This window comes from Brachycentrus maculatus, unplaced genomic scaffold, assembly GCF_059751285.1.
Source record: "Brachycentrus maculatus isolate JH-2025_06_01 unplaced genomic scaffold, ASM5975128v1 h1tg000271l, whole genome shotgun sequence".
NCBI lineage: Eukaryota > Metazoa > Arthropoda > Insecta > Trichoptera > Brachycentridae > Brachycentrus > Brachycentrus maculatus.
Genome location: NW_028281022.1, coordinates 718960 through 744590, shown reverse-complemented (window position 1 = coordinate 744590; position 25631 = coordinate 718960). Strand labels below are relative to the sequence as shown.

Sequence of the window (25631 nt, the reverse complement as noted above, 5' to 3'; positions counted from 1 at the left end):
AATTTACAATCATGCGATACCTTAATTAAACCGAATATTATCAAGTACTCGTTTGTATAAAATATAAATAAATTAATGGGTTTATAATAAAATGATAAAAATATAATAAAAAGATCAACGTGTATGAAAAAATGCAAAAAAATTAATCACCGCACAAACGAAAAATAAAGTAGTTAAAAATAAACATGTTTGTTCTCCCCGCCACAAAACAAGACAAATTTAGAAATACTTTAGTCGTATCGCAAAAAAATAATTGAAGATATTTTTCGAACACGAATCATATATTAAAGAACATTATCCGGCAGAAATAATGTTTACCAAACATTATTGGATGTATTCCCAAGGGAAACATATGGGACAATTATACAGACTCGTGCATGTTTATAATGAGTAGACAAGACAAGAGGGTTGCGAGAGGTCTGAAGAGAGGGATGTAAGGAAATAATATAAGCAGAGATACCAGGAGAACAAGCGAGGAAGGAGATATGTGGAATATTTATAGCGCGGGAAGGCGCTACAGGTCTCTGGACGTTTTAGCAAGATTGCCTTTGTGACAGATATAGGCGCGGGTTGAAGAGCCCCTCGGATCAGGGATGAAAGCCGAGCTTTCTTAAATGCATAGAATACATCCATACATTAAATATACTTTATGCTTTGTTTCTGCTAATATTTTTATTCATGGAGCATACGTAAATCTAAGATATTTTTCTTGCAATCTTGTTTTTTTTTTACTTTCGGTCCTTGTACAAATTCGCAAGAAATATTTTTTTTCTTGTTTGAAATATCTACTTATACATAAATTCTGAATAAAATTCAATAACATTTTTTTATGGTAAACTTCATTCATATGCATAAAGAAACTTTTTTTTATCGATATACAATTTTGCATGATACATATCGCTTACTCCTTTCAACCACGTCATAAATCAAAAATCGTCAATTTTCGGTTGTGCACGTTTTCGCAATGCCAAAAAATGTACAATTTACCAGCAAAAAAGGCTTAATTTTAACTTAATATTTACCCGCTACAGGGCAGAAAGTGTTATTTTTGCGATTTTGAAGAAAAGGTATTGTTTAATTATTTTTTTTAAATATACTTAATATTTTTCAAATGGAAAAAAAACCTTCAGGTTTTACCTAAAAAGATCTGTTACACAGTAAAAAGTTCATTAAGTGGCTTGGTATTTATTTTTAATAAATTGTATTATATTTTAAAACTTTAAGAATATTATCCTGAGAAATCAAGTTTTTTGATTTATGACGTTCTTGAAAGGAGTGAGCGATACGTAAAATATGTTAATTTAAAGACCAAATATGACAAATAAATAATGATGAATTCGAAAGAAATCTTTCCATGTAATAAAGTCTCTTGATTAATGAATTTGATGTTTTTGAAATAAACAAAACAACAGAAATAATTATGGTGCCATACGTAATAGCAATATCAATATATTGAACGGTAGAAAAAACAATAATAATACACAAAAATGGGAATATATCATGGCAACCATGGGATCTGTGAGTGGGACAGGAAACTATCTCATACATTATGTATAAGTCAACCCAAAACAAACTTTAGTTGACTCTTCCAAGAAGGAAAACGGACACACATGTCACTCTTAATATACATAATACTCCCTCTATATAATCATATTATGGTTATTAGTTTAGAAGGGAATATAGAATATTTTCCCAAAAATCTTTATTTACTTAATAACAAATAATAAGATTAAGGTAAAATCTTTTGTGTTTATTGCCTAAATCTTTACAAAGTGAATTCCATATGGATAATTGGAATCTCGGCTCACTAGGCTTTATCTGCGTTGAACTGAAATAATTACAGATTTAATTTGAAGAAAAATAATAATCAAAAATGGCAGAAGACATGGAAAATATATAAATGTACATATATAAAAATACAAATAAGAATTACGATAATATGTAGAAAGATAAAATGAAATAACTTAAGATAATAATAAAAAGCTTTTTTTTACCATTTCATTTCATTAATTTTTCGAAGCACATAAAAACAGCAAAAATATTACGCGACTAATATTTTTTTATTGAATTGCAGTCGAATATTACCATTTGAAAAAAACTTTATTTCTTTTTAAAGATGGTCACAAATAAATTAAATAACACTTCAACAACAATTTTACTGAACTATTTTCATCTCACATTCATTGCAACTTCATGACAAGGTTCTAGTAAGTACTGTTTATGTTATGCAATTATTCAAAAATAAAAAAATAAAATTTAATTTTTACAACTTAGGGCAATTCAAATACACTCCATAGATCATTCCAAGTCGTATTTCTTCCAGATTATACGTTTTTTTAATTTTAAATAGATAAACTAAAACAAAACAATACTTAACTGATATTAACGGTGATTGAATAGAAATACATAATAAATTAAGCGTGTTAATCGGCAAATATATAAATTAAAATTGGTACGGTGTTAAGTTTAATAATAAAATGATAAATTCAATTGATTCATCACCGCCTAATAATTAAGTAAGATAATAATTAATCAAGAGAAAAAATATTGACGTAATATAATGAAAAGTTGGTTTGAAATGACAAACGTTCGCAAAATTAGTTCTCAACGCTGAAAAGATCATTTACAGCTTATACACAGAAATAAAAAAAAGTTTTACATGTGAAAAGTACTTGACCTAATTCACCCAGCCAATAAACGTGGTAACGAGCGCTATACTTCAGAAAAGAATTAGTGGCACCGTAGCAAAGGAAATGGGAGAAATGTGAAAAAGCGTTTTTCATACACAAGCAGAGGGTGGTGTCATTAGAAAAGGCCACTCAAGGCGCCGAGGGTGAATTACGAAGGGAGAGTGTCCCATGTACAGTATATGGCATCTACACTGGTCGCTCCAATAACAAGAAATAAGTCTGAGGACCATGCCAAGAAAACGCTTCATAAATATGCACACTTTTCTAAAAAGGAAGGTAGGACTACGGTCGATCAATGTAGATACTGGTGGCTGAAGATGTTAGATGAAGTAAAATGAGTGATTAAATAGTAAGTAAGTTAAATTTTTTTAAACGTAAGGTTGATGATGACTATGTAAATTGTAAAAATAAAAATAAAATATTAGTAATTATTAAAATAATTATCTTCATCCAGTCTAATATTGGGTAAAAACAGATATAACTCAGGTTAAAAAACAAATATTTTCAAGAAAAAAAACTGAAAATGCTCTTATACGTTAAATAAAACGTTAATTTGTACTAAAATTTAATTCGCTAATTCATATACCACCATTTTCATCAAATATGGTCTACAAGGCGGTACAATGCTATAGTCGGATTTTCTTAAAATCGCTGACGCATTTTGCTGACGTAGTGCACTGAGAAATAAAATACATTGAAAAATATGATGGTGAGGAATATTGAGGGAGACATTAATAAATATTTGTACCCTTAGTCGTGTATATTATATAATATTATTATACAGTTATATTCAATTTCATTGTGTCATATTCTGCTTTAGATAAAATGCGAAAACCGGTATTTAAAATGGACTGTAAGTAAAGGTTTTATTTACAAATAAATGCGTAATATATATGTATTTCTAAATTATTCCTATGTATAATGAAGTTATCATTAATATGTAAATATTATTATTTAATGATATTTGAGTTCAACAAGGTGAGTTTACGAAACAAGATTTCCACTGAGATAAAGGTGTTGCCAAAACGCGAATCAAGAATTTTCTTGGCAAAGTTATGTGAAATACATATATAGAGTTTTATTACAATAAAGTGTCCCAACAAAATGAGTATATGGAGGGACGTAATAACAATGTCGCAATAAACTATACTTGGAGAGTATAAATTTCCCAGAGAGAAAGAGGAAGATTTGGAGCCGAAGGATAATACGCGAAAAAGGGATAGAGATAAAGATAAACTCCTGAAGCAATACGACTCTCTTTTTTCATCCGAAATACTGAAACGCCAGAAGGCGTTATTTTTACCGTAATAAAAATGTGATCTTTTTAAATCTGGTAAACGAAATTCACGTGAAAACGGGTTTCGCATAAATGGCGCGTTTTATTTGTGTATTTTGCTGAACAAAATAAAGATTTTCGATATTTCGTGACGCGTAGATTTTTTCAGTCCCATTAAGAGAAAATAAACTTTGTTGACAGTACGCACTTTAAAAAGGATGAAAAAACACGTAAAGCTGTAATAGGGATTGTTTTACCATTATTCTATAACGGATTAAACAAAAATGGTTACATTTTATACTTCGATTCAAAAATATATTTTTTTACGAATGAATATGGATTTCAAACGAAACATTTCATAAGTAATAAAGCCTTAAAGTACAAAAGTTTAGTAAAAAAAATCATACGTTGCTCGAAATCGTCTCCAAGTGTCGTAATTCTTGATATTTAAGATATTGTCATGTGATGTCAAACAAAAACTTTTGAGACGAATGATACAATGGAAAAAAGCCACATAAAATTATATAAGAAACTAGAAAAAATAATGACGCTTTTCTAATATTTCTAGTTTTTCTAACGTACTCATCTTAAAACCCCCTGTCTCAGAAAAAGGTAGTTACTTTGTGTAGATTGCTTTAATTCAGATTATTTTATATTATTGTAATCAACATTTTGAGTGTATCCAAATACTTGTTCACAAAATCTGGATTATCTCCAATTACAGGAGTTATTTTCATATTATTTTTTGACATCTCATCAAAGATGAAGAAGAATATGGAAGTCTGGGCATTTACGGGGCTGACGACCGTCATAGGCTGGTTTAAGTGATCATTTTACAGACGTGTATTTTCTGGCGATTCTCATGTGTGTGATTATAATCCAGGATTCGGACTTCACATACTAATATAAGAGTTTCTGCTTAGTAAAAAGCTTCTTTACATCTCACCAATAGATGTCTCTAGTGAAGTTCTAGTGATTCAAGAACAAGGTTTCTAAATTGGTTCATATATATATGTAGAACTTTTTTGAGTAGTGTGTGAACTATTTGAGTAGTGTGGTTGTCAATAATGGGTAGAATTGGTGAATGTTACACGTGTGTAAAGTGATCACTTAAACCAGCCTATGACGGTCGTCAGCCCCGTAAATGCCCAGACTTCCATATTCTTCTTCATCTTTGATGAAATGTCAAAAAAAAATATAATAATTGTAATCAATTATAGTAACAGTTTGTAGACACTTCCGAAAACTTGAACAAGATTAACGTTGTCGGAAACGAAGGAGAGCAGTTTACAGGTTATGTAATATAAATAATGTATATTATAACAAAAGTATCGTATCAAAAATGAAGAATATTGTTGTTTTGTACTATATTATCATCGAGTATCATGTCTCAGATCAACCAAGATCAACTCAATCTGTACAGAGGCAGTGATGTCGATATGCGATGAACTGTAAAAGGCGACACGTGAGATTGTCTTTAGTACCTTTAGTACGGTTGATAGGAGGGGTTATGTGTTCCTTGTAGTTACCAGGCATCAGATTAAACATAATAGGGGTAGACGAGTCTCCTGATAAGGTGTCTCTCTGCCTAGAAGTGCACTCAGGGGCGGTGGCTGAATTTGGTACGATACGCGAAGTAAGCCTCCTTGGGATGTTCGTATAATCTAACACGAAACAGTACATACGATGGGTTAGACATTACAGCATTGTTCCGCAAAATGTGTGCCGCGGCACACAGGTGTACCGTGGTGATTAGTTGGCTTGCCGCGGCGAAAAATTCTAGTTTTGTGAAGATATTAAATAGACTTTGTTATTATATTAAATGTTTTCGCATTGTATTTCGATAATAAATGAATATTAAATAAACTGTTTTTTTTCTTAAGTGTACCTCTGAAATTTCTTAATTTGGTAGGTGTACCTTGAACAGAAAAAAGTTTACGGAACACTGCGTTAGAGAATGGTAGATTTATGTACATACATAAGTATATGCAAAAGAAATTAATGGCATCTTTTTTTTTAAATCCATCAATTAAATTTATACGCTTCTTTATTAGATTTAGGTTTTGCACTGACATTTCCTGGTGGAACTGCATTTTATGTAATAAAATATTTATGACAAACATTTATGTGAAAAAACTATATAGTTGTTATTTTATTATTTCATTCTTATTTTATAGAATCAGTGTTCTGCGAAACATCTGTTAAAAAAATAAGATCAATTGGTAGTCAGAAAGTCACGAAATAAATTAAAATTATATCCTTATTTGTAATACCGATTTAAAAAAAAAACGACTTGAAATGAGTGATACGTACTTTTATTAAATCGGTGATATTAATGCAAATGTAATAAATTATATCCCATTGAGACAAAAAAAAAAGAAACAAAGTTCATTGTACAAAAATTCATTGTATAACCACTTATATTCAATACAAAACAAAATATTCCTAAAAGAAGAATCCGATAATAAAATCAGGTGATGTACAACAAAAATGCATCACATGTGGAAATTTCGGACGTACTGATGAAGCGCGAACTATAAATCACGAGAGATATGCGCTATAACTTTGTGAGAAGGGAACACGATCATCTCCGGATCGCTCCTATGGGGAGGGGGGTGGAGTTTAGGGGATAAAACAGAATGGACATATCAAGAAAGATAAGGCCTATGAAGAATTGGATGCATTTACGGTGATTGCGCACGAATTGATAACACGTCCGAGAGAAGGATGAGGGTCATTTGGAAAACCACAAAGGAGAAAATTTTCGATTTGTAAAAAATGGATAAAAGTTAGATCACGAGGCATAATAAAAAATATGGTATTGTTTGTAATGGTATTAAACTTTTTCCACTATAATCAAATATTGTAATAACAAGTCATTATTTTGTGGTTCGAGAAATATATTAAAGGAATAAAGGATAGATCCAAGTATCGGAAAAATACAATGAAATTGTAAAATACATAGACTACGAACTACGACACCTTGAAAACCAAAGGGTACATATGATCGTACATCAAGGAAAATTCAATAGTTATTTTGCAATAATTACAGAAATTATCATCAGAACTAAGTAAACAACACGTTATACTTGAAAAGGAACCATATTTAAGCTAAAAATATTCACTAAGTCAAGTGTTACAATTCTTATTGCAGTATTTTTATTATTTAATTATTTACTATATTTTATTTTCTACACCTTCATTGTTTGGAGTAATGTAGCTAAAAATTAATACAAAACTGAATAAAAAAAGGAAACCCTTATTCGTATATTCTATCTTTATTGTGCAGTGCTGTCGGGGATGAGAAGAGTGGTACAAAGGATATCCGCCACTAGAGTGGAAGGCAGTAGGGGTGGCGCCCTAAACAATCTATACAATGAGGGATAAGGAGACCCCTACAAGGGTCTCTAGATGTAAGCTTTTCTGTATCACAGTAATTAAAAGAAAAGAAACGTACCATGCAAGAAATCACATGCAGGAGACATCATTCAACCAATGAACATCAATAGAAGAGGTATTACGTACATTTGTGGTAGTCGTCTGGACTCCATACGACAATTAACTGAATAGCATAGTGAAATGTTTAAATAGATGTATGTAACATATGCGAAAAGAAATTCGGAAATCTAAGTTAGTTTGAAAATATTTTATAGTTCTCCTAACCCTTATCCGCACCCCGATGATGCATAAGGCACTGCATCATATAAACGCAGTGTTATATTGATCGTTAACATACGAATGAAAGGTGATCAACCGTCCACTTCAGGTACTAGTCCAGGGTTATATTGAATAAATATTAAAGTAAAAAAATCACTTATATTTATTTGACCCCTCGTTGGGAATCGAGCCCGGGACCTAGTCTTTAGATCGTGAAAAAAATATGATAAATGCAATCCAAAACCTGCAGTGCACGATATTGTGAAAATAGCCAACATCTCAATATTTGATATGATATAAAAAATAAGTAAATAGGCAGAAATTTTACCATACAAAGTATCACACACACAAACACACACACACACACACACACAAACACACACACACATACACACTTACCCCAACCAACATAACTTTCATAAGAATAGCATTATCGGAGGATTTTTTTTAATTGGCCATAGTTTTGTTAATTAATGTTGTATAATATATTGTTTTGGCTGTAAAAATCCCAAATAAAATAAAATAAAATAAATAAAAATAAAAATTTATTATTAGATTAAAACCAATATTTTTAGCTTTTCCACTTTTTTATTTGACCAGCGACCGGGTTTCGTCGTTACCGACATCACCAGTCTGATGATGTCGGTAACGACGAAACCCGGTCGCTGGTCAAATAAAAAAGTGGAAAAGCTAAAAATATTGGTTTTAATCTAATAATAAATTAAAAATGCAATTCCATCACGAAGTGTCAGTGGATAATATAAATCTATTAAAAATAAAAATCTTTGAAAATACAAGTCGTATTTCACTAACTGCAAACATTTCTCAGACAAACTTGTTACCAACCCTCCAAATTTGTATCTCCTTGCATTTTACCAACCTTCAAATTAAAAACGTTTATGAGTTAATGTCTCAATTTTCCGTTTCTATTTTCCACCCTCTCGTATTGCGGTTTCGGATGAAGAGGGGTGCTCGTTGGCAACTAAGAATAAGAGGGGGCACTCAAAACTTCGTTTCACTTTTTAACTTTATCATAATTATGAGTAAAAAAGTGTCGTGGAAAAGTATTTCCATACACACGTAAAAATAAAGGCATCATGTATATTATTTTATTTATTGTTTCGGCATTAACTTTGTGGTAAGACATGTTACAATGATTAAAGAAAACACTTCGTTTTTTACCACTTGAGTTTTATTATAGACTACATGTTTCAGAAGTTAAACTTCCATCATCATTATTATCGTTATTATACAGACCTGAATGATGGAAGTTTAACTTCTGAAACATGTAGTCTATAATAAAACTCAAGTGCTAAAAAATGAAGTGTTTTCTTTAATCATTGTATCATGCATATTAACTAAAAATATTTACCTATAAGTTTATCCTTTATATTATCCTAGATATTGCTGTGATCCTGCAACAACGACATACATATCGGTTACTCCTTTTAATAACGTTATATATAAAAAAAAAACTTGATTTTTCAGGAGATCGTTTTTAAAGTTTAAAAATATAGTAAAATGTATAAAAAATAAATATTAAAAACTTTTTACTGGGCAACAGATCTTTTAAGGTAAAACCTGAATGTTTTTTCTCCATTTAAAAAATATTAAGTAAATTTGAAAAAAAAATTAAACGATATATTTTCTTCAAAATGAAAAAACAACACTTTCTGCCCTGTAGCGTGTAAATATTAAGTTAAAAATACGCCGCTTTTGCTGGGACACAGTACATTTTTTGGGCATTCCAAAAACATGCACAAATGAAAATTTACGAGTTTTGATATATGACGTTGTTGAAAGGAGTGAGCGATCTACGTATTTTTTTAATGGAAATATTGGCAATTATTACATTAAATCTCTCCGTGAGAGAATCGTTAGTTTCATTACGGGTGCCTAGTAAAATACAATATTTAGAATTACAGGACATGCCTCTCATAAGCAAATTTTGAATTATGTCGCTGTTGCAAACATATATGTATCATATTTGACAAATCATTTGTTGTTTGCCACCAAACAACAAATCTTTTCGGTCCAATAAAAAAGTAGCAATTAATACTTATAAGGTTATACGAAAAATTCAATACACACAAAAATGTTATAGGTATCAAATATAAAATGTAAACACTAAAATATTGACCCAGCTAAATATTCATTGGGAAAACGACAGAAATTTGGGAAAAAACAAGTCAATTATGTGTAGCGAGCTTAACTAAAACTAATAAAGAAAAGGTGTTAGTTAAACAATAGCCATATTTCTTGTTTTATCGAATGCCGTAAAATCTCATGGCGAATGTTGGTGAGTGTGAAGAGGAAAGTTTTCGGGAACAGGGAACAGGGAACAGGGAAGCAGGAGGTGTCGAGGGAGAGATGCACCTCATTATTTCCCACGTGACGGCTAGACTGTCCATTAAAACTTCTACGTCAGTGGGAGAGATTCACGAACGTAGAAAGTAGAAATAGTAAAACGTGGAACGTTACAACCGAAACGCAGCAGACTTTCAGAAATATCTCGCGTCTCTCCTTTGTCACGGCTAACTAAAGATTTGATGATATAAAAACATGTATATATACGTACATTTATGTACATATATATATATATATATATATATATATATATATATATATATATATATATATATATATATATATATATATATGTGTGTGTATGTACACCCCTGGACAAAAAAATTTACGAGTCCTCAAAAAAACTAAAATTGACACATAATGAATTATTCTTGATATTTAATTAGTTTTTTTTGTATTGTTTAACATATGTGATGACTACTCGTTACTTCAAGGTTAAAATGAAAGATCTTACTCATGAATTGTACTTAGAAATTGCCATTATATACCAGGTATCAGATTATCCGAACCTTAGAGACCCATAACGGTTCATTTATGGTCGAGTGTTTGTGATGGAGTAATAAAAGACATGTAATTTTTTTATTCATATTTAAGAAGAAGGTTCTAATCGCTTTATTTTAAATTAAGGTATCTTACATTTAAACATATTTATAACATTTAAAAATATTTAATACTTAGTGAATTCACCTTTATTTTTTATAACATGTAAAATTCTATTATTTAACGAAGCGTAAAGCGAATCTTAAATTTCTGATGTTATTTCTTCTTCCTAAACTTGAATCAAGTTTTTTTTAATTCCTCAATGTTTTTTAATTTTTATTCCCAACTTTTTTTTTCATAATCGCCCATAAATTTTCTATCGGGTTCAAATCAGGACTATTCCCGGGCCACGTCAACGATTTTAAGCCAATTTTATCCTTGTATTCAATGATCTGTAAGAAAAACAATAAATTATTTATCAAGTGGTCTACAAAGTGCATTAAAAAATAAATATTTGTACTCACAGTGCGGGCTCTATGGCACGGCGCCAAATCGTCCTGAAAAATCGGGTCCGCGGTATACTGCGTAATGTCCTCGATTGTTGGAATAAGATGGTTTTTCAGCACTTTTTTGTACTGGATGGCATTCATCGTACCCTGTATAAAATTTAGAGGTCCCAAACCGTACGCTGTCATGCACCCCCAAATCATGACGTAGGGTGAATGTTTAACGGTTCGAGGGACGCACGACGGATGGTATTTTTCCCCAAGTTTTCGTCGAACTATCTTTATGCCGTCTGGACCAAAAAGGTTGAATTTTAATTCATCGGAGAAAATAACATTTTGCCAATCCTCCAAGGTCCAATTCTGGTGCTCCTTCGCCCAATCCAGTCTAGCCTTCTGCATTTTGTTCGTCAGTAATGGTTTCTTTGCGGGACTTCGTGCTTGGAAACCATGCTCCAACAGCCGCCTGAACACTGTTTTTACTGAAAATGTTGATTAGCTAGTAGACTGCACCTCTGCGTGTATTTTAAGTGCCGTTAAAAATCGATCGCGCATAACAATTTTTTTTATTAAGCGATCATCTCGGGCAGATGTCGCGCGCCCCCATCCGCTTCCTTTTTTCCGTTCTATGGATTCAGTTTGTTGGAATTTTTTAAATAAAAACCTCACTGCACCTTCTGAATACCCAACTCGACGAGATATTTTACAATTAGATATGTTTTGTTGCGACAGTGTGATTATTTTGGATTTTATCGCTATCGACATTTGCTTTGCACTTTCCATGATTGTTGTGTTATGTTCCCTCAAACGCGGGTAAAACAAAATTGTTGAGACATTTTAAAATGTAAATATTGTAGAAAGGTGACACAAAGTGTCTTTAATTTATTAAACAAAAGAAAGAGGTATCGATAAAGGATTTCTTAGAAAAAGAGTTCAGTAAAGTCAAGGCGTGCGGTAGCAAGTAAACTCGTAAATTTTTTTGTCCTGCGGTGTATATATGTATTTACACACCAATATGTCATGTCTGCCTCCGTGGTGTAATTGTTGGCGTTTCTAGCTCCGTGCTGGAGGTACGATTCCAAGGGGGGTGAATATAAATGTTGTTTATTTTACATTCTAATATTTATTAATAGAAAATTTATTTAAATAATTCAAAAAGGCAATATTTTTTTCTGTAACTAAAAGTAGTATTGCGAGATGACAAGGTATTGAACACATAACACATTTGTGAATACGGAAATCCTATATTTAAAAAAAAAAAAATTTGTACAAATTAACTTTTCTTGAATGTTTTCCGCAGATACTTTGGCACATTTTAAAAACATTATAAAATTAATTAACATTATTTTAACCACTTGTTAAATAAACTACATTTACTAACGAAAACATAATCAAAATACATATAACTCCCCTTCCCAAAGTATGTCTTAGATTATGGTTAAAAGCTACATTACCGCCGTAGCACCTATATATTTCAAGAGGTAAGAGGATTAAATTGATTCCATTTGAATGTCAAAGTGGATTTTGATCATTTAAAGCGGTTACAATAATAATTATCTGTAATATTTGAAATAGTTCAAGTGAAAACCAAGAACCCGTGTAAACTGGTGAGAATACGTAAAGGTCTGATAGAGGACGCGGGGGTAATGCGGTCCTGGAAGGGAATTTAGGGTTTGAATTAGGGAAGCAGAAGGGTGAGCCGGGACAGAACGTGCTACCGGGTAACTTTTGGCCCACTCAATATTCTATTCAGTATTATTGTTCAAGGGCACTCAGCTACAAAAATAGCTTGCTGGGCTGTCATTGAAGGAGTCCCTGAACTGCGCTTGTCAGGTGTCATGTCACGGGCTCTCGTGTGTTACTCCTACTCCGTCTCGGGACGGGAGACAGGATACACCATTAATCACGATTCGCTAACAAATCATTTATCTCCGCAAGTGACAAATCACATTAGAAAAACGTTTCTTGTATTCATCATATCGATGATGGAAAGTGAAATGGCTCGAGTTAACATAAAGTATAATATAGTCAGACATAAAACGAAAAACTTAAAAACAGATTTTTTTTAGTAGTGTCGGGTTGTGGTCCCGTAGTAACTATAGTTAGTGTTTCTGGTTTCGAAACCACTCTAGCATAATTTGATACTTATTTTTAATAATGAGCCGTTAAGGCTAACATAAATAGTATACATTTGAAAGATTTTTGTTTAAAAAAAACACAAATATTTATCTTTTTATAATAAAAAAGTATTATTTCCTGTTGTTATGAGCATTAGTTAAAAAAAATACAAATTGGAATTTTTGTCATTCCAACTTTTTTCTCTCTTTTCTTCATTGTATCCACATGTCGCTCACTCCTTTCAAGAACGTCATAAATCAAAAATCGTCAATTTTCAGTTGTGCATGTTTTCGGAATGCCCAGAAAATGTACTATATTACAGCAAAAGTGGCATATTTTTAACTTAATATTTACCCGCTACAGGGCAGAAAGTGTTGTTTTTGCATTTTGAAGAAAAGGTATTGTTTAATTATTTTTTTAAATATAATAAATATTTTTCAGATTGGAAAAGAACCTTCAGGTTTTACCTAAAAAGATCTGTTGCTCAGTAAAAAGTTCAATAAGTGGCTTGATGTTTATTTTTAATACATTGTATTATATTTTTAAACTTTAAAAACGATCTCCTGAAAAATCAAGTATTTTGATTTATGACGTTCTTGAAAGGAGTGAGCGATGTGTCTACACCACGAGTGTCTTCAAGCTATTCAGAAAGGAAATAAAATATACAGAAAACAGTAATTCCAACGTCAAATTCATAAAAAAAGTAAGATCACGATTCAACGCCAATGATTTATTGTATTTAGCTTTCAATTAAATTAATTTTAATGTTAATGATGAAGACACTAAATATAAACTTATTTAATTTCCTAAATTAAAACGGAGAAAGACAAATCAAATATAATCTTTAACAGAACTAACATATATATTTATAAAATAAAAATCAAAGAAAATATCACGTTTAATGACCCTTAAAAAACAGTTGGAATATTTTATTTCTCTAGTCGTAATAACGCATCGTTGCATAAAAAATAAGTAAAGAAAGGATAGGTTTCCGCAAAGGGAGGGTAGAGGAAATTGCATTCCTTACAATATATTAAACGAGATTCCAAATGAATAAATAAGCATGTCATTCTAAAAAGCATTGAATGGTCATAGCGCAAACGTTATACACGTATAGTTTTCAAAGCTCATAAAGATTGTTTTTTTTCCAAATGCATCCTTTGTTTGATTCAAGTTAAAGTATAACTTTGAACAGGAAAACTCATATTGCAGCTTGGTGTTTTCTTATCTTACTGTAACTTTGTGCAGAAGGTAAATGTTTACTCAGGCGTCGGATCCTCGGGGGAAAATTTGACACTGGCAACACTTTGCTGGAAAACCTATGTTTTCTTCAATAAATACGGAGGGTGATTTTGAAAACAAAGATTTTTAACCACGATTCATTAACTCGATATGTGACGTATACGTATAAAAATAATTTAGGTTTTGTGAACATATTTTGTGAAACAAATTTAATCTTGAGAAATGTTTTAAATTACAATTTTACTATCTGTTTTGTAGGATTTAATATTGTAAATACATAATAAATATTTTATAAAGTATACAAAAAAATACGAATAACATTGAAAATAAAAGTAAAATTCTCTTTATAACTATGGGATTTGTAACGTTTTCTAAAAACATCATTAAAATAAAAAAATCGTACATAAATGGATAAACTGCTTGGGCCATACTGCTGTAAATATCTGTATATATATAATTCGCAAACAACGTACTCATTACCGGTGTTCTTATTAAGTACTGAAGTTACGTTTGGCAAAAATCTGTACGTAGGTATTTTTCATTAAAATGAAATTTAGAAAATTAAAATGTTAAAATCCAAAACAACTTATGTTCTAATAATTAAAGAAAACACTTCGTTTTTACCACTTGAGTTATTATACAGACCTGAATGATGGAAGTTTAGCTTCTGAAACATGTAGTCTATAATTAAACTCAAGTGGTAAAAAACGAAGTGTTTTCTTTAATTATTGTAACATGTCTTACCACAAAGTTAATGCCGAAACAATAAATAAAATAACTTATGTTCTAGTGTGTTTAAATGATAAAATTAAAATAATACTCTGTTTTGTAAGCAATCTGAGTTTTTTTGTTTTCTTTTTTGTTTTACAGGAATCAATACAAAAATACTTATATGGGCGTGCTAAATTGATTAAGTATTTCGTCGCATCACGTACCGATACAGTATAAATACACAAGAAATTGGATTATTTATTACATGCAAAACAATTCCTTCACATTTCCCCGGGATCTACGCTTTATGTGAAATATTTATTTCTTCAACAAAGGTTCTCTCCGGGATTAGAATCTTCAAATAGCTGATTCGGAACAATCACAGCTTCCCCGTAAACGGGGGTGATAGGGGCGCCCCCTCACGAGGGATTAAACAAAAAAAAAAACAAAACATACCCGACGTTAGTTACCAAGCTTTGTTTTGAAGCAAGTGCGACTTTAATGCGTCTCGCATAGGACGTATGTCCCCCAGTCACCCTTCGGTACCTTGTAATATACGTTCTATGTCCCTACATACCTATACAACATAAAGTATGTGCAGAGGACGACGAAATGGTATTTCAATTAATGTTGTACGACGGATACAGCCATGAAACAATTAAATGGATAACATTAGTATTATTTTAAAGAAAAATATTCAATGGAACTTGGTATAAGACATCGGATGCTTTATTTTAATTTAATTAATTTAACTATGGGAAAATTTAATTTTATCTACAATTCGTCTTTAATGATTAACATGTTCAAACATAAGGTCCATGATAAATCAAAAATACATGTATATTACTAATATAATGGTTAGTGCATTTGTTCGTTTATGTAATTTCTTGAATGAAACACAATTAGTATTATCAATTAATTATGATTATGCAGTTGCTTAAGGGGTAAAACGCGAATATTTGGGAGGATATTTTTTTATCAGCCGTCTCTCCACTGCTGGATGGAGGCCTCTTCTAACGATATGAGGAATTCCTGTTTATACTCTTAAGAAAAAAATCATGAAGAAATTCTGCCGAAAATAATGGGATGGATGTTTAATAATAAGAGTGAAGTAGTCGCGTGGTAATGAATGAAACGCCTGTACCACTTTTTTACTGGTGAAAAAAAAACAAAAAATTACATATTCCGTAGTTTACTATGAGAAATATCTAACTGGATTTTTAGTGTATTCATCTGCAACAGGGTGTATTGTATATTTCGTGTTACCGTAATGCGTCTACGTTTTACACACAAAAAATAATATCTGAATATCTTGAGTATCTTATATTGAGTATCTTTAACTGTATGATAAGCAATCGTTTATCTCAGCGTATTGAACCATTAAAATGAATTATTACAATAATAAGCCAGCACCTTTGGAGCAATGTGGTAAATAATAAGGACCTAGACTAACCCTATCCATTTGATGCAGTGAATGGAAAATAACCACAAAGGAACAACCCGACGCAACGCCAACCGTGCATCGCCGGAAGTATCCTGAATCGTATAAACATGCAAAGGGAACTAAGTCGATATAATAATGTGGGTAGATAACCGTAGCCATTAACTACACTGCCCTGTACATGATGAATGTGGGGAAGAAATACAAATAAATTATCATGAAAACCGACTAGATTGCTCAATAAATAAAGCAGTAATCTTCGAATAATACATAGTAACGATTATGCAAATAATAATGCAAAGCGAAGCATAAATAATAAAGATTTTAGAACAATTATGAATAAAATAGAAATATGGATGGATTATGAAATTTAACGTTTTATCTTCGTAATAAAAAAATCTTTGACTTTTTTGGTGGTTATAACTCCCTGGCAATACGGAGAAATATTTCAAAATCATTAGAAATAAAATCCCACAAGTATTGTTAAATTTATCTTCACTACGTAGTTAAATCCGTAACTTTCGTAAGTAATCAATACCCCGGGTCGGTAGGAAAAAAATCACAACGACAGCATAAAACATTAAAATATTTATTTTCTTGTTTTTTGTATACATACAGGTTTTGTTGCCAAGAGATGATACCGGGAGCGTCCCCTAGCTTCGTAAAACATAATCAAGTTAATAAAGGATCATAAAAGCTGTATTTATTTAAAAGCGCATTTAGTGTATTCAGGGCGAGGCTTCTAGAATTCCAAGGGGATGTTTAAATGAATACCAACACTAGTTTGGTATTTGGAGGGCTATCGAGACACGAAGCGTAGTGAGGGATTGTATGTGTGTAGAATTTATGTACATATGGAAAAGCCAGTCGGCGTGTGCGTGTATGTGTGAGAGACGCATAGTTCACAATTTACAGCGGAAATTTTATGAGGATAGTTAGAATTCCAACATTTCTGCATCCGCAATAGAATTAGTCTTTTATGAAAAACAAAACAAAACTATTAAATTTTCAGAAAATTCTATTAAAATTGAAATTTGAACAAAAAAAAATCATGTGCATTATTGTATTAATTAAACGAAAAGTTTTTCTTTTATTCGTGGCGGATACAAATGCCAAGAAATTTAAACTTTCCGGGAGTATGGACGTAAATGAAAGTCGGTGCGAATTTTCCTTAAAGAAGTATCGACGTTAATGAACGTCGAAGTCCGTCTATCAGTTAGTATGATGTTACTTGTATGTCAATGACATCTGTGGATATTTGTGTGTAATTTTGTCGTCATTGAAAAATATTTCGAGGAGGTGTTTTTTAAAAAAATATTATTTTAACATAATTCCTATCTACATAATACATCGATTAAGTGAAAAAAAAAATTCATGTCAAAAGAACCCACTCCCCAGCGAAAGTTGGACATCAATTTTTCTACTCCTGGAAAGGTTAAGAAACATCTTTAGTGCACTTATTGTACTTTATTCTGTCAAACCTAATTTTTTCTCTTTAAGCTGACAACAAGTTTCTAGAATGATAGTGGGATATTTCGAACTGTGAATAACATTTCAGAACCTTGATTAAAAATATAAAGCGGAGAATTGAAAAGGGAAAAATACATAATATAAGACGGAATACTCGGAATACACAGGATGGGTTGAAAATTTTCTATCGTATTTGTAATAATGCATTCAAAAGTGGAGGATCTACGGAGTGAAGAATGTTGAAACTTTGCGTAATCCATGAAATAATATCAATTCTCACTGTTCAATCAATGTTAAATTGTACCAACTCCCACTTAGAGTATTGGGTGAGTGGAACAGTGTTCAGCTATCGCAGACACATTATACATGAATATAAGAGTGGAAAGAGTTGAGGTTCGCTACAGTTGCTGTACCCTCTACCCTCCGATAGGGGAGGACTTTTCATAGCCGGGGTGAAATTCAGGTTTATACCATCCCCGAGACTTGAACGGTGCACTGCTTTGTGTTTAACTTGCGGAGATGTGATTAAAATACTGGGGATGGTTCTATTGGCATTCAAACCTTGAGAATGGAGCACATTTCCAAAGAGCTGTTATATTACATTATATATTCTAAGAGGTGTTGAAATCGCGGGGATTATATTAAAATGTGAACATTATACTCCAGCATTAGTGCACTTCCATACTGATCCATTATTCATATTAATTTTTAATATAGTTACGTCTAAAATCACTTTATGAATGTAGATTGGAATCACTTACTATTTATAAATGCAAAAATTCAATTACATATTATAAAATTTTGCCAACTATCACTGAAAAATCAATCAATAATTGAAACGCTTTGAATTTTTCACCTGTAAAGGAGAAAAAATAAATAAAAGACCCATTCCCGTATTCATTGATTCCTAATAAAATTAAATAAAAAAAAAGAAGCATCTCTTTGCGATTCAATAGAAATTATTCAAAATTATTTATTTCATGGCATTAAAACACTGAATTTATCGGCTGAGAGCCAGATATTGAGATACATTAGATGTCTCCACAGATATCAAGGATAGGAAACGATAGTTATATCGACAAAATTATCATAAAGTAACGTTGATAATAAAAAACGAGATATTCAATATAGGATTGCAATTGATGTCAACAATAATTAATGCATTTATTACAGCCCAAAGCATTAATGAAACTTGGGTCTTAAAAGAAAGTCTGCAATTAATTAAAGCCTTAAAAATGTAAATCGCTAAAAATGTTTTAAAGGAGAGTCAAGTTCGATACAATGGCAGAGGATTTAAGAGGAATTTGTGGAGACAATTGGGGCTGAAGGAAGAAAAGGAGAGAGGGAGAAGGATAAGAGACGAAGTGTTCTGCTACTGTTTAAGTCACGTACCACCCTTGCATCTTACGGCAAATTGGCTATTTGGATCCACCCTTACATTGTATGCGAAGATTTTGATAGCGTTAAAAATACTATGATTAGAATGGAGACATTCTTGAAGAAAAAATACTTTAAACAAAACAAAATATTTATGACCAAACCAAATAGACTCATAAAGTATACAGCGTGCATCCCGTGTAAATGATGAATGAAAAGACTTTTTTTTCTTCTATAACTCGACGTTTATATGATGCAAAAAAATATAATATATTTTTTGGGTCATAAATAAGATATGGATATTTATTACAAAAACGTGGATAATTACAACATAATTTCAATAGTATTTTTAAAAAATCAATGATTTATCCTATTGCATGAGAACAAAAAAAAAATTACATAGTGAAACCCGCCGAAATGCATTTTGAAATAAATGAGAAAAACTAATGATTAAAGAAAACACTTCGTTTTTTACCACTTTTTTTTTACTCAAGTGGTAAAAAACGAAGTGTTTTCTTTAATCATTGTAACATGTCTTACGACAAAGTTAATGCCGAAACAATAAATAAAATATGAGAAAAAGTAACATGTTTGCATTGCGGACTTAAGACTTGGAGGATTTCACGAAGGCAGAGATAGCTCTGTGAATTCTTATGTAACGTCAAGATTTACAATATTAAAACTGATAAGGTAAAAAAAACTACGGTGTCCGTCAGATTTTTGTTTGTTAGTAACAATGGCTACACTGTACAGAAAGGTAATGATGCCAATCAGTTTCTCAGCGGGTTAAATTAAAGCTCCCAGTGGTATAAAAACTGGCATCCTCCTGTTAATTTTACGCCGCGTGAGTCTTATGCAATCATTACATTCATAATTCAACAGATTTAATAAAAACCCAACCGCACGAACTGTGGAAATTGCTTTCATTTCATGGATGGGAAAATTAAAAACCCCGCTAACAAGACGATCACAGGGGTGTAGCGCCGCGGTAACTCAATCATCCCCGAGGAAAACCCACTTAATAGGTGTATTTCACTATTGATCTTTCCTTTCATGTATATTTTAAAATCTAAAACAAACAACCTTACTTAAAATAAAATTAAAAAAATAAATAGGGCTCGAAATTAATCGCCCAATGATAAATTAACATGGGGTCGAAATTACACCCTTGAAATAAAAATAAAAAACAGAATAAGCTATATATTTTTTTTAACTGCCACAGGTGAAGTACTTGTCACAGGCATATCAGCTATATAAAAGGCGTATAACTTTAGGAAAATAAAGATTTTTAGACAAATATTTAAAGTTTTATTTATGTAGATAATATTTTATAAATACATGGAATAGAACTATAGGATAAGATAAAATGAATACAACTATGTAAAATTAAAAAAAAAAATAGAAAAGGTCTGAACTCTTACATTGGCTAGGCTATGTGAAACAAACGAATGATGAGAGTTAGATGGTTTGAAGATTATACATCAAACGCTCATGAGAAATTAGGGTGAGGAACATCTAGGTACGACGAAATCAAACTTGACTTAAGATTACGGGACATTCGTAAAATTTACGACGGACATCCAATTTGTGGGGAGCACCGAGGCGACACATGTAAAGAATGTAGTGACAACTAGTATATTTCTTAATTTTTTACCAATATTTAATATAAGTATTTTATATTATATAAAATATTAGCGGCCCTCCTAAACATTTTACGTTTTGTTAGCTGGTCACTTTCTCCTGTACGACTGCGATATATTCTCGAGCCAGAATAATCGAAATATTCATTCATGCACCAAAGTACAAACTGATTTAAAACACGCTCTGTGGCGGAGTATCTCGTTAGCTTTGCGCCCCCCACCGAACAATATCCACATCACGTGAAGGTGGTTGGGTAAGTTAGGTTAGGTTGGCCACACTGAACAGCCATACTTCGTGCAGCGAAGCCACGGGCTCAACCCGAAACCAGAAAACTGTGAAAATAATTGGGTACATTAACGGCGCTCAGTGCGGACCCAACGCACTCATCACCAGAGCGAATCATGGGACTAATAGATATAATTTATAATTCACAACATTTTGAGCGTGTCCAAATACTTGTTCACAAATCTTGGACACATTCAAAATATTGTAAATAAAAACAACTTATTAAAAATCACGATTTCGACGTTTCCCTGATTTAACGTTATAATTTAAATTAGGTAATCATAATTTCACAATGTTCACGAGGGAATAATAATGACGACATTAAGATTACAAACATCTTATTTTTAAAAAATAACAAGGGGTACTTATCCACACCCGATGGTGCATAGGGCACTGTATCATATAAACGCAGTGTTATCTTGATCGTTAACACATGAGGGAAAGGTGATTAGCCCTCAGCTTCAGGTACCAGTCCAGGGTACTTTTTTTCAATCTAATATTTTTTTTAATAGTACCCTGGACTGATTGCAAACACAAAAGTGTTTTGTTAATGGCAAAAATTAATACAAAGAGTAAAATTAATTAATGTTATATGTGTATATGAAAATGTATTTGAAAATATTATATTGATAATGCTACGGAAGTATCACGGCAGTATAAAGAGAATGTAAAAAAGGTTTTAAAAAAATTAGCAAACCACTTAATAGTTTTAAAAAATATTCAGTTAAACCAAGCTGTGAGGTCCAAGTTACTTCAAACAAACGGCTTAACTCGGCAGTCAGTGGTATTCTAATGGGCTCAGTAAGAATATTATCGTGTTAATGTTCACCCATTCCAAAACTGCACCGTCTCGAATCGCGTCAACGAAATTCGTAATTAACTAACTAGCGAGATATTTAGGGAGCTCGAAATCTCATTTGTCACCCTCGGTGACACTCTTACTCGCGGCTTTTAACTAATCAATATAATATTATCCTGACAAGCAATGATGCGAGAAAGTTAAGAGGACTAAACACGAATTTCATTAAAAAGAATCTCGAAGACGAAAAAAAGTGACAGAGATACTTTTTCTTGCGCGCACAGGTGGTACCTAATAAGCGAAATACTCGTAATATGAAAAGTTGCCAGAGCCGAGAGGATCTCCACAACGTTTCGTCATTCTTCTCACTCGTGAATGTCTCTCGAGATTTAATTAACATCGCGGATATATTCCCCGGCGTCGACAATTCATTGTCGCTAAGTGTCTGTCAAACGGAGATATCAGTTTAATTAAGCATTGTACCGGTTGTATTAACTAAAGACAACTCGCTACGCGAACTGTTTGCATACTCGGAGCGTGTTCGGAATCTTCGTGACAGACGAAATTTCTCATTAAATAAAGAGCAAAGGAAACAACCGTAATTAGGATGCTCGATCTGTAGCGGAACAAAATAATTCAACAAACTATCGGAGTTGTTATAAAAAGAGTTGATGAAATTGGATAAACGAACCAAACATTATTGGGAGAAAAGAAAAGATTTTTCAGAGTTTCGTTGCGAAATAGGCTTAGCGAGGGAGATCTATCACAAAGGGGAACTAATATTCAGTTAACAGAAAAAGCTATTCTTATTGGGAATGTGTGTAGAAGGCAGTTGGCCGACAAGGTATCCTGATCGATTGTAATGTATTGCCTTCAGGAAAACTACGTTTTTGGAAATTTCATATTATATTTTGTGATATTATACCCAACGCGTACTGGGCACGTGTTAAGCGTCAAAAAACTAATCACCAGCCAGATAAACAAGGAAAATAGTATTTTCATGAGAATTGTTGTAAAAAAAATTTAATTTAAAAATATATTTGTTGAAACTTAATAATATACTTTATCTTAACATATGGCCCGGGAGATTAAATGTAGGGTCCGCGAGTAGATATGATATTTATTTATAAAGTTATCAAATCTTCGGTAATTTAAAAAAATTGTAAAACTAATAAAAATAATTTCTGATGTCTCCAAAGAGCTGTAAATTAATTCAAAAACATTTTTTCTCTTAAATACAAAAGTGAAAACTTAATACTGCACAAAGTTTTTTGCAGGTGGCAGTTCTAACTGATAATTCCAGCTAAAATACGAAAGCGGTTGTTGTACCACCACGTATAAAACTTTCAGAAATTCAGGCAACAAGGATTTTTATTCATGGTACACATGTCCATAAAGTGATCAGTCAAGCCAATCAACGACAGGTAGTAAGCCTTGAACATGGCTCTTAATTTAATGTGTATGAGCAAACAAAATTTATTGTTAAATTAATATAATAAAGTACTATACTTTCACCAAAATTGTATTGTAATTGATTGCGACAGAAATAATTTACTCTGAAAATTTTCAAAGGGATGGCAAAGAATAAAAGTATAGGAGAAGAAAGAAAAGGTAAATGAAACGGCTGCTCTTTGTGCGAAGTTGAATGGATAGTCTACAGGAAGAGTTTCAACTGATTATGAGAGTAAATACGGGCAAAGTATTAGTATCAATATTCAAGGAACACCGCAGTACAAAGGATTAAAGAATACTCTACCCGAATCCAAGAGTTCGAAGAGACGTTTTATATATTTTAAAGAACAGTCTACATTACTTGCTATTTAGCAATTGGCATGGTGTGGACGTTTCCCTAGTTCATAGGAGAGAGATAATGAATCAAAGGAACTAAGTTTCTTGGTACACAATTTGCAATAAAATACATACCAAATCAATAAGCAAATCTAGAAATGTATTACGATAAAATGGAAAAGACAAAATATTGAAAATTGACAATTCAAGGTGGCAGAATTAAAATAACGGTCATAAAATATTATTAAAAACAACTAACCTTTTAGAATTTCCAATTTTTCCACGTGTTGGATTTCCACTGAGAATGAGGTTTCCTGAAAAAAATAATAAAGATTAATACAAAACAATAGTTGATTGTGAATGAACACATAATTCTGAAATTCACAAATTTACACACCTTTTGTTTTCGGGCTACTACTAATATTTTACAATGTTTTAGCGCTAAAAAGAAAAGAAAATTAATTCGATAATGTAAAGTGTTGTAAGGGTTCAAACAAAATTGGAAAAGAAATTGAGTTTACTTAGTTTTCGCTGAATCATTTATTTGTACGAATTCTCATTGAAGACGATTTCCTCGAATTGGGGAATGAAGGTATTGGAAAACTTGAAAGCACTAAAACGTATTATTTTTTGATATCTCATCAAAGATGAAGAAGAATATGGAAGTCTGGGCATTTACGGGGCTTACGACCGTCATAGGCTGGTTTAAGTGATCACTTTACACACGTGTAACATTCAAAAACGTGTCTTGATTTCTCAAAAAAAAACAAACAGTAAATATTTAAAAATAAAATCTAGGATACAAGCAAAATATTTATTTTTGAAAATTTGAATTTGTGACAAGAACACCGAGAAAGAATTTTAATATTAAATACGCCGTTTGACCCGATAGAATATACGTTTCTAAGAGAAAGAAAGGTAACCGTTTCGCGCTAAAAGAGCAGTAATGAGATTTTCAGTTGGCTTTTGGAGGGAAAAATAATTTGACATTTAATCTCACCGGGTTGCTAGGCGCTTGCCTTAGGAGCAGATCATAAAAGAGGTAATCCAGCGGTTATATGGAACCACCTTCACCGTTAACCCTCTCCCATTCCATCCCTTGGTATGACCCATAGGGACAAATATTGAATGAATGAAAATAACGTTAAAGGTAAAAAAACGTTAAAGGTACCTACCTAGAATATATTTTATTCCATTGACGAAATGAAAAAAAAAATTGTGAGCAACAGTATAAGATTTGAAACATATCACTCTTGTCGAGGTAATTGCAAGATTTCGCTGGTAAATCTATATTTCACTGTAAAGGTTGATAAAATTACATATATTTAACATTCATATACTTATGAATATTTCTGATTATCCACAAAAATATAATTCATTACAATTATTCTGTAAATTGTTTTTAAAATCTATGAGAAGGCTTAAAAAAGTTTCTTTAATATTCTCAAGCTGCATTTTTTCATTATTACTCTTATTATTAGTTGTCATTTCATTTTTTCGAAAGGTATCAAAAAGGTTGTGACTATGGCAAAAATACAATTATTTTTATTTATTTATCTAAAATTTATGTACAAAAAAGAAATAAGCACATTGGCAGGCTAATTGCTAAAAAGCAATATGTTCCAACCAACCTAACAGACTAGTGATATCGATCAAAAAAAGTTTGATACCATATAAAGCTGTTTGCAATCAGCGGGTAAATAGTACTTGAACATAAATAAAAAACATAAATAAAAATTGTCATAAAAAAACATAAATTGCAATAGATGATAATAAGGAGGGCAAA

The 25631-nt window shown here is 31.8% G+C and overlaps 1 protein-coding gene across 1 annotated transcript in view; it reads right to left on the bottom strand.

The window, feature by feature from the left end:
- Nucleotides 1–25631, bottom strand: part of LOC148305522 (uncharacterized) — a gene marked incomplete at its 3' end in the record, with an annotated part of 370669 nt that overhangs the window by 98207 nt on the left and 246831 nt on the right. The window contains exon 5 of the mRNA XM_088266575.1: nucleotides 24105–24159. The remainder of the gene's footprint in view (nucleotides 1–24104; nucleotides 24160–25631) is intronic.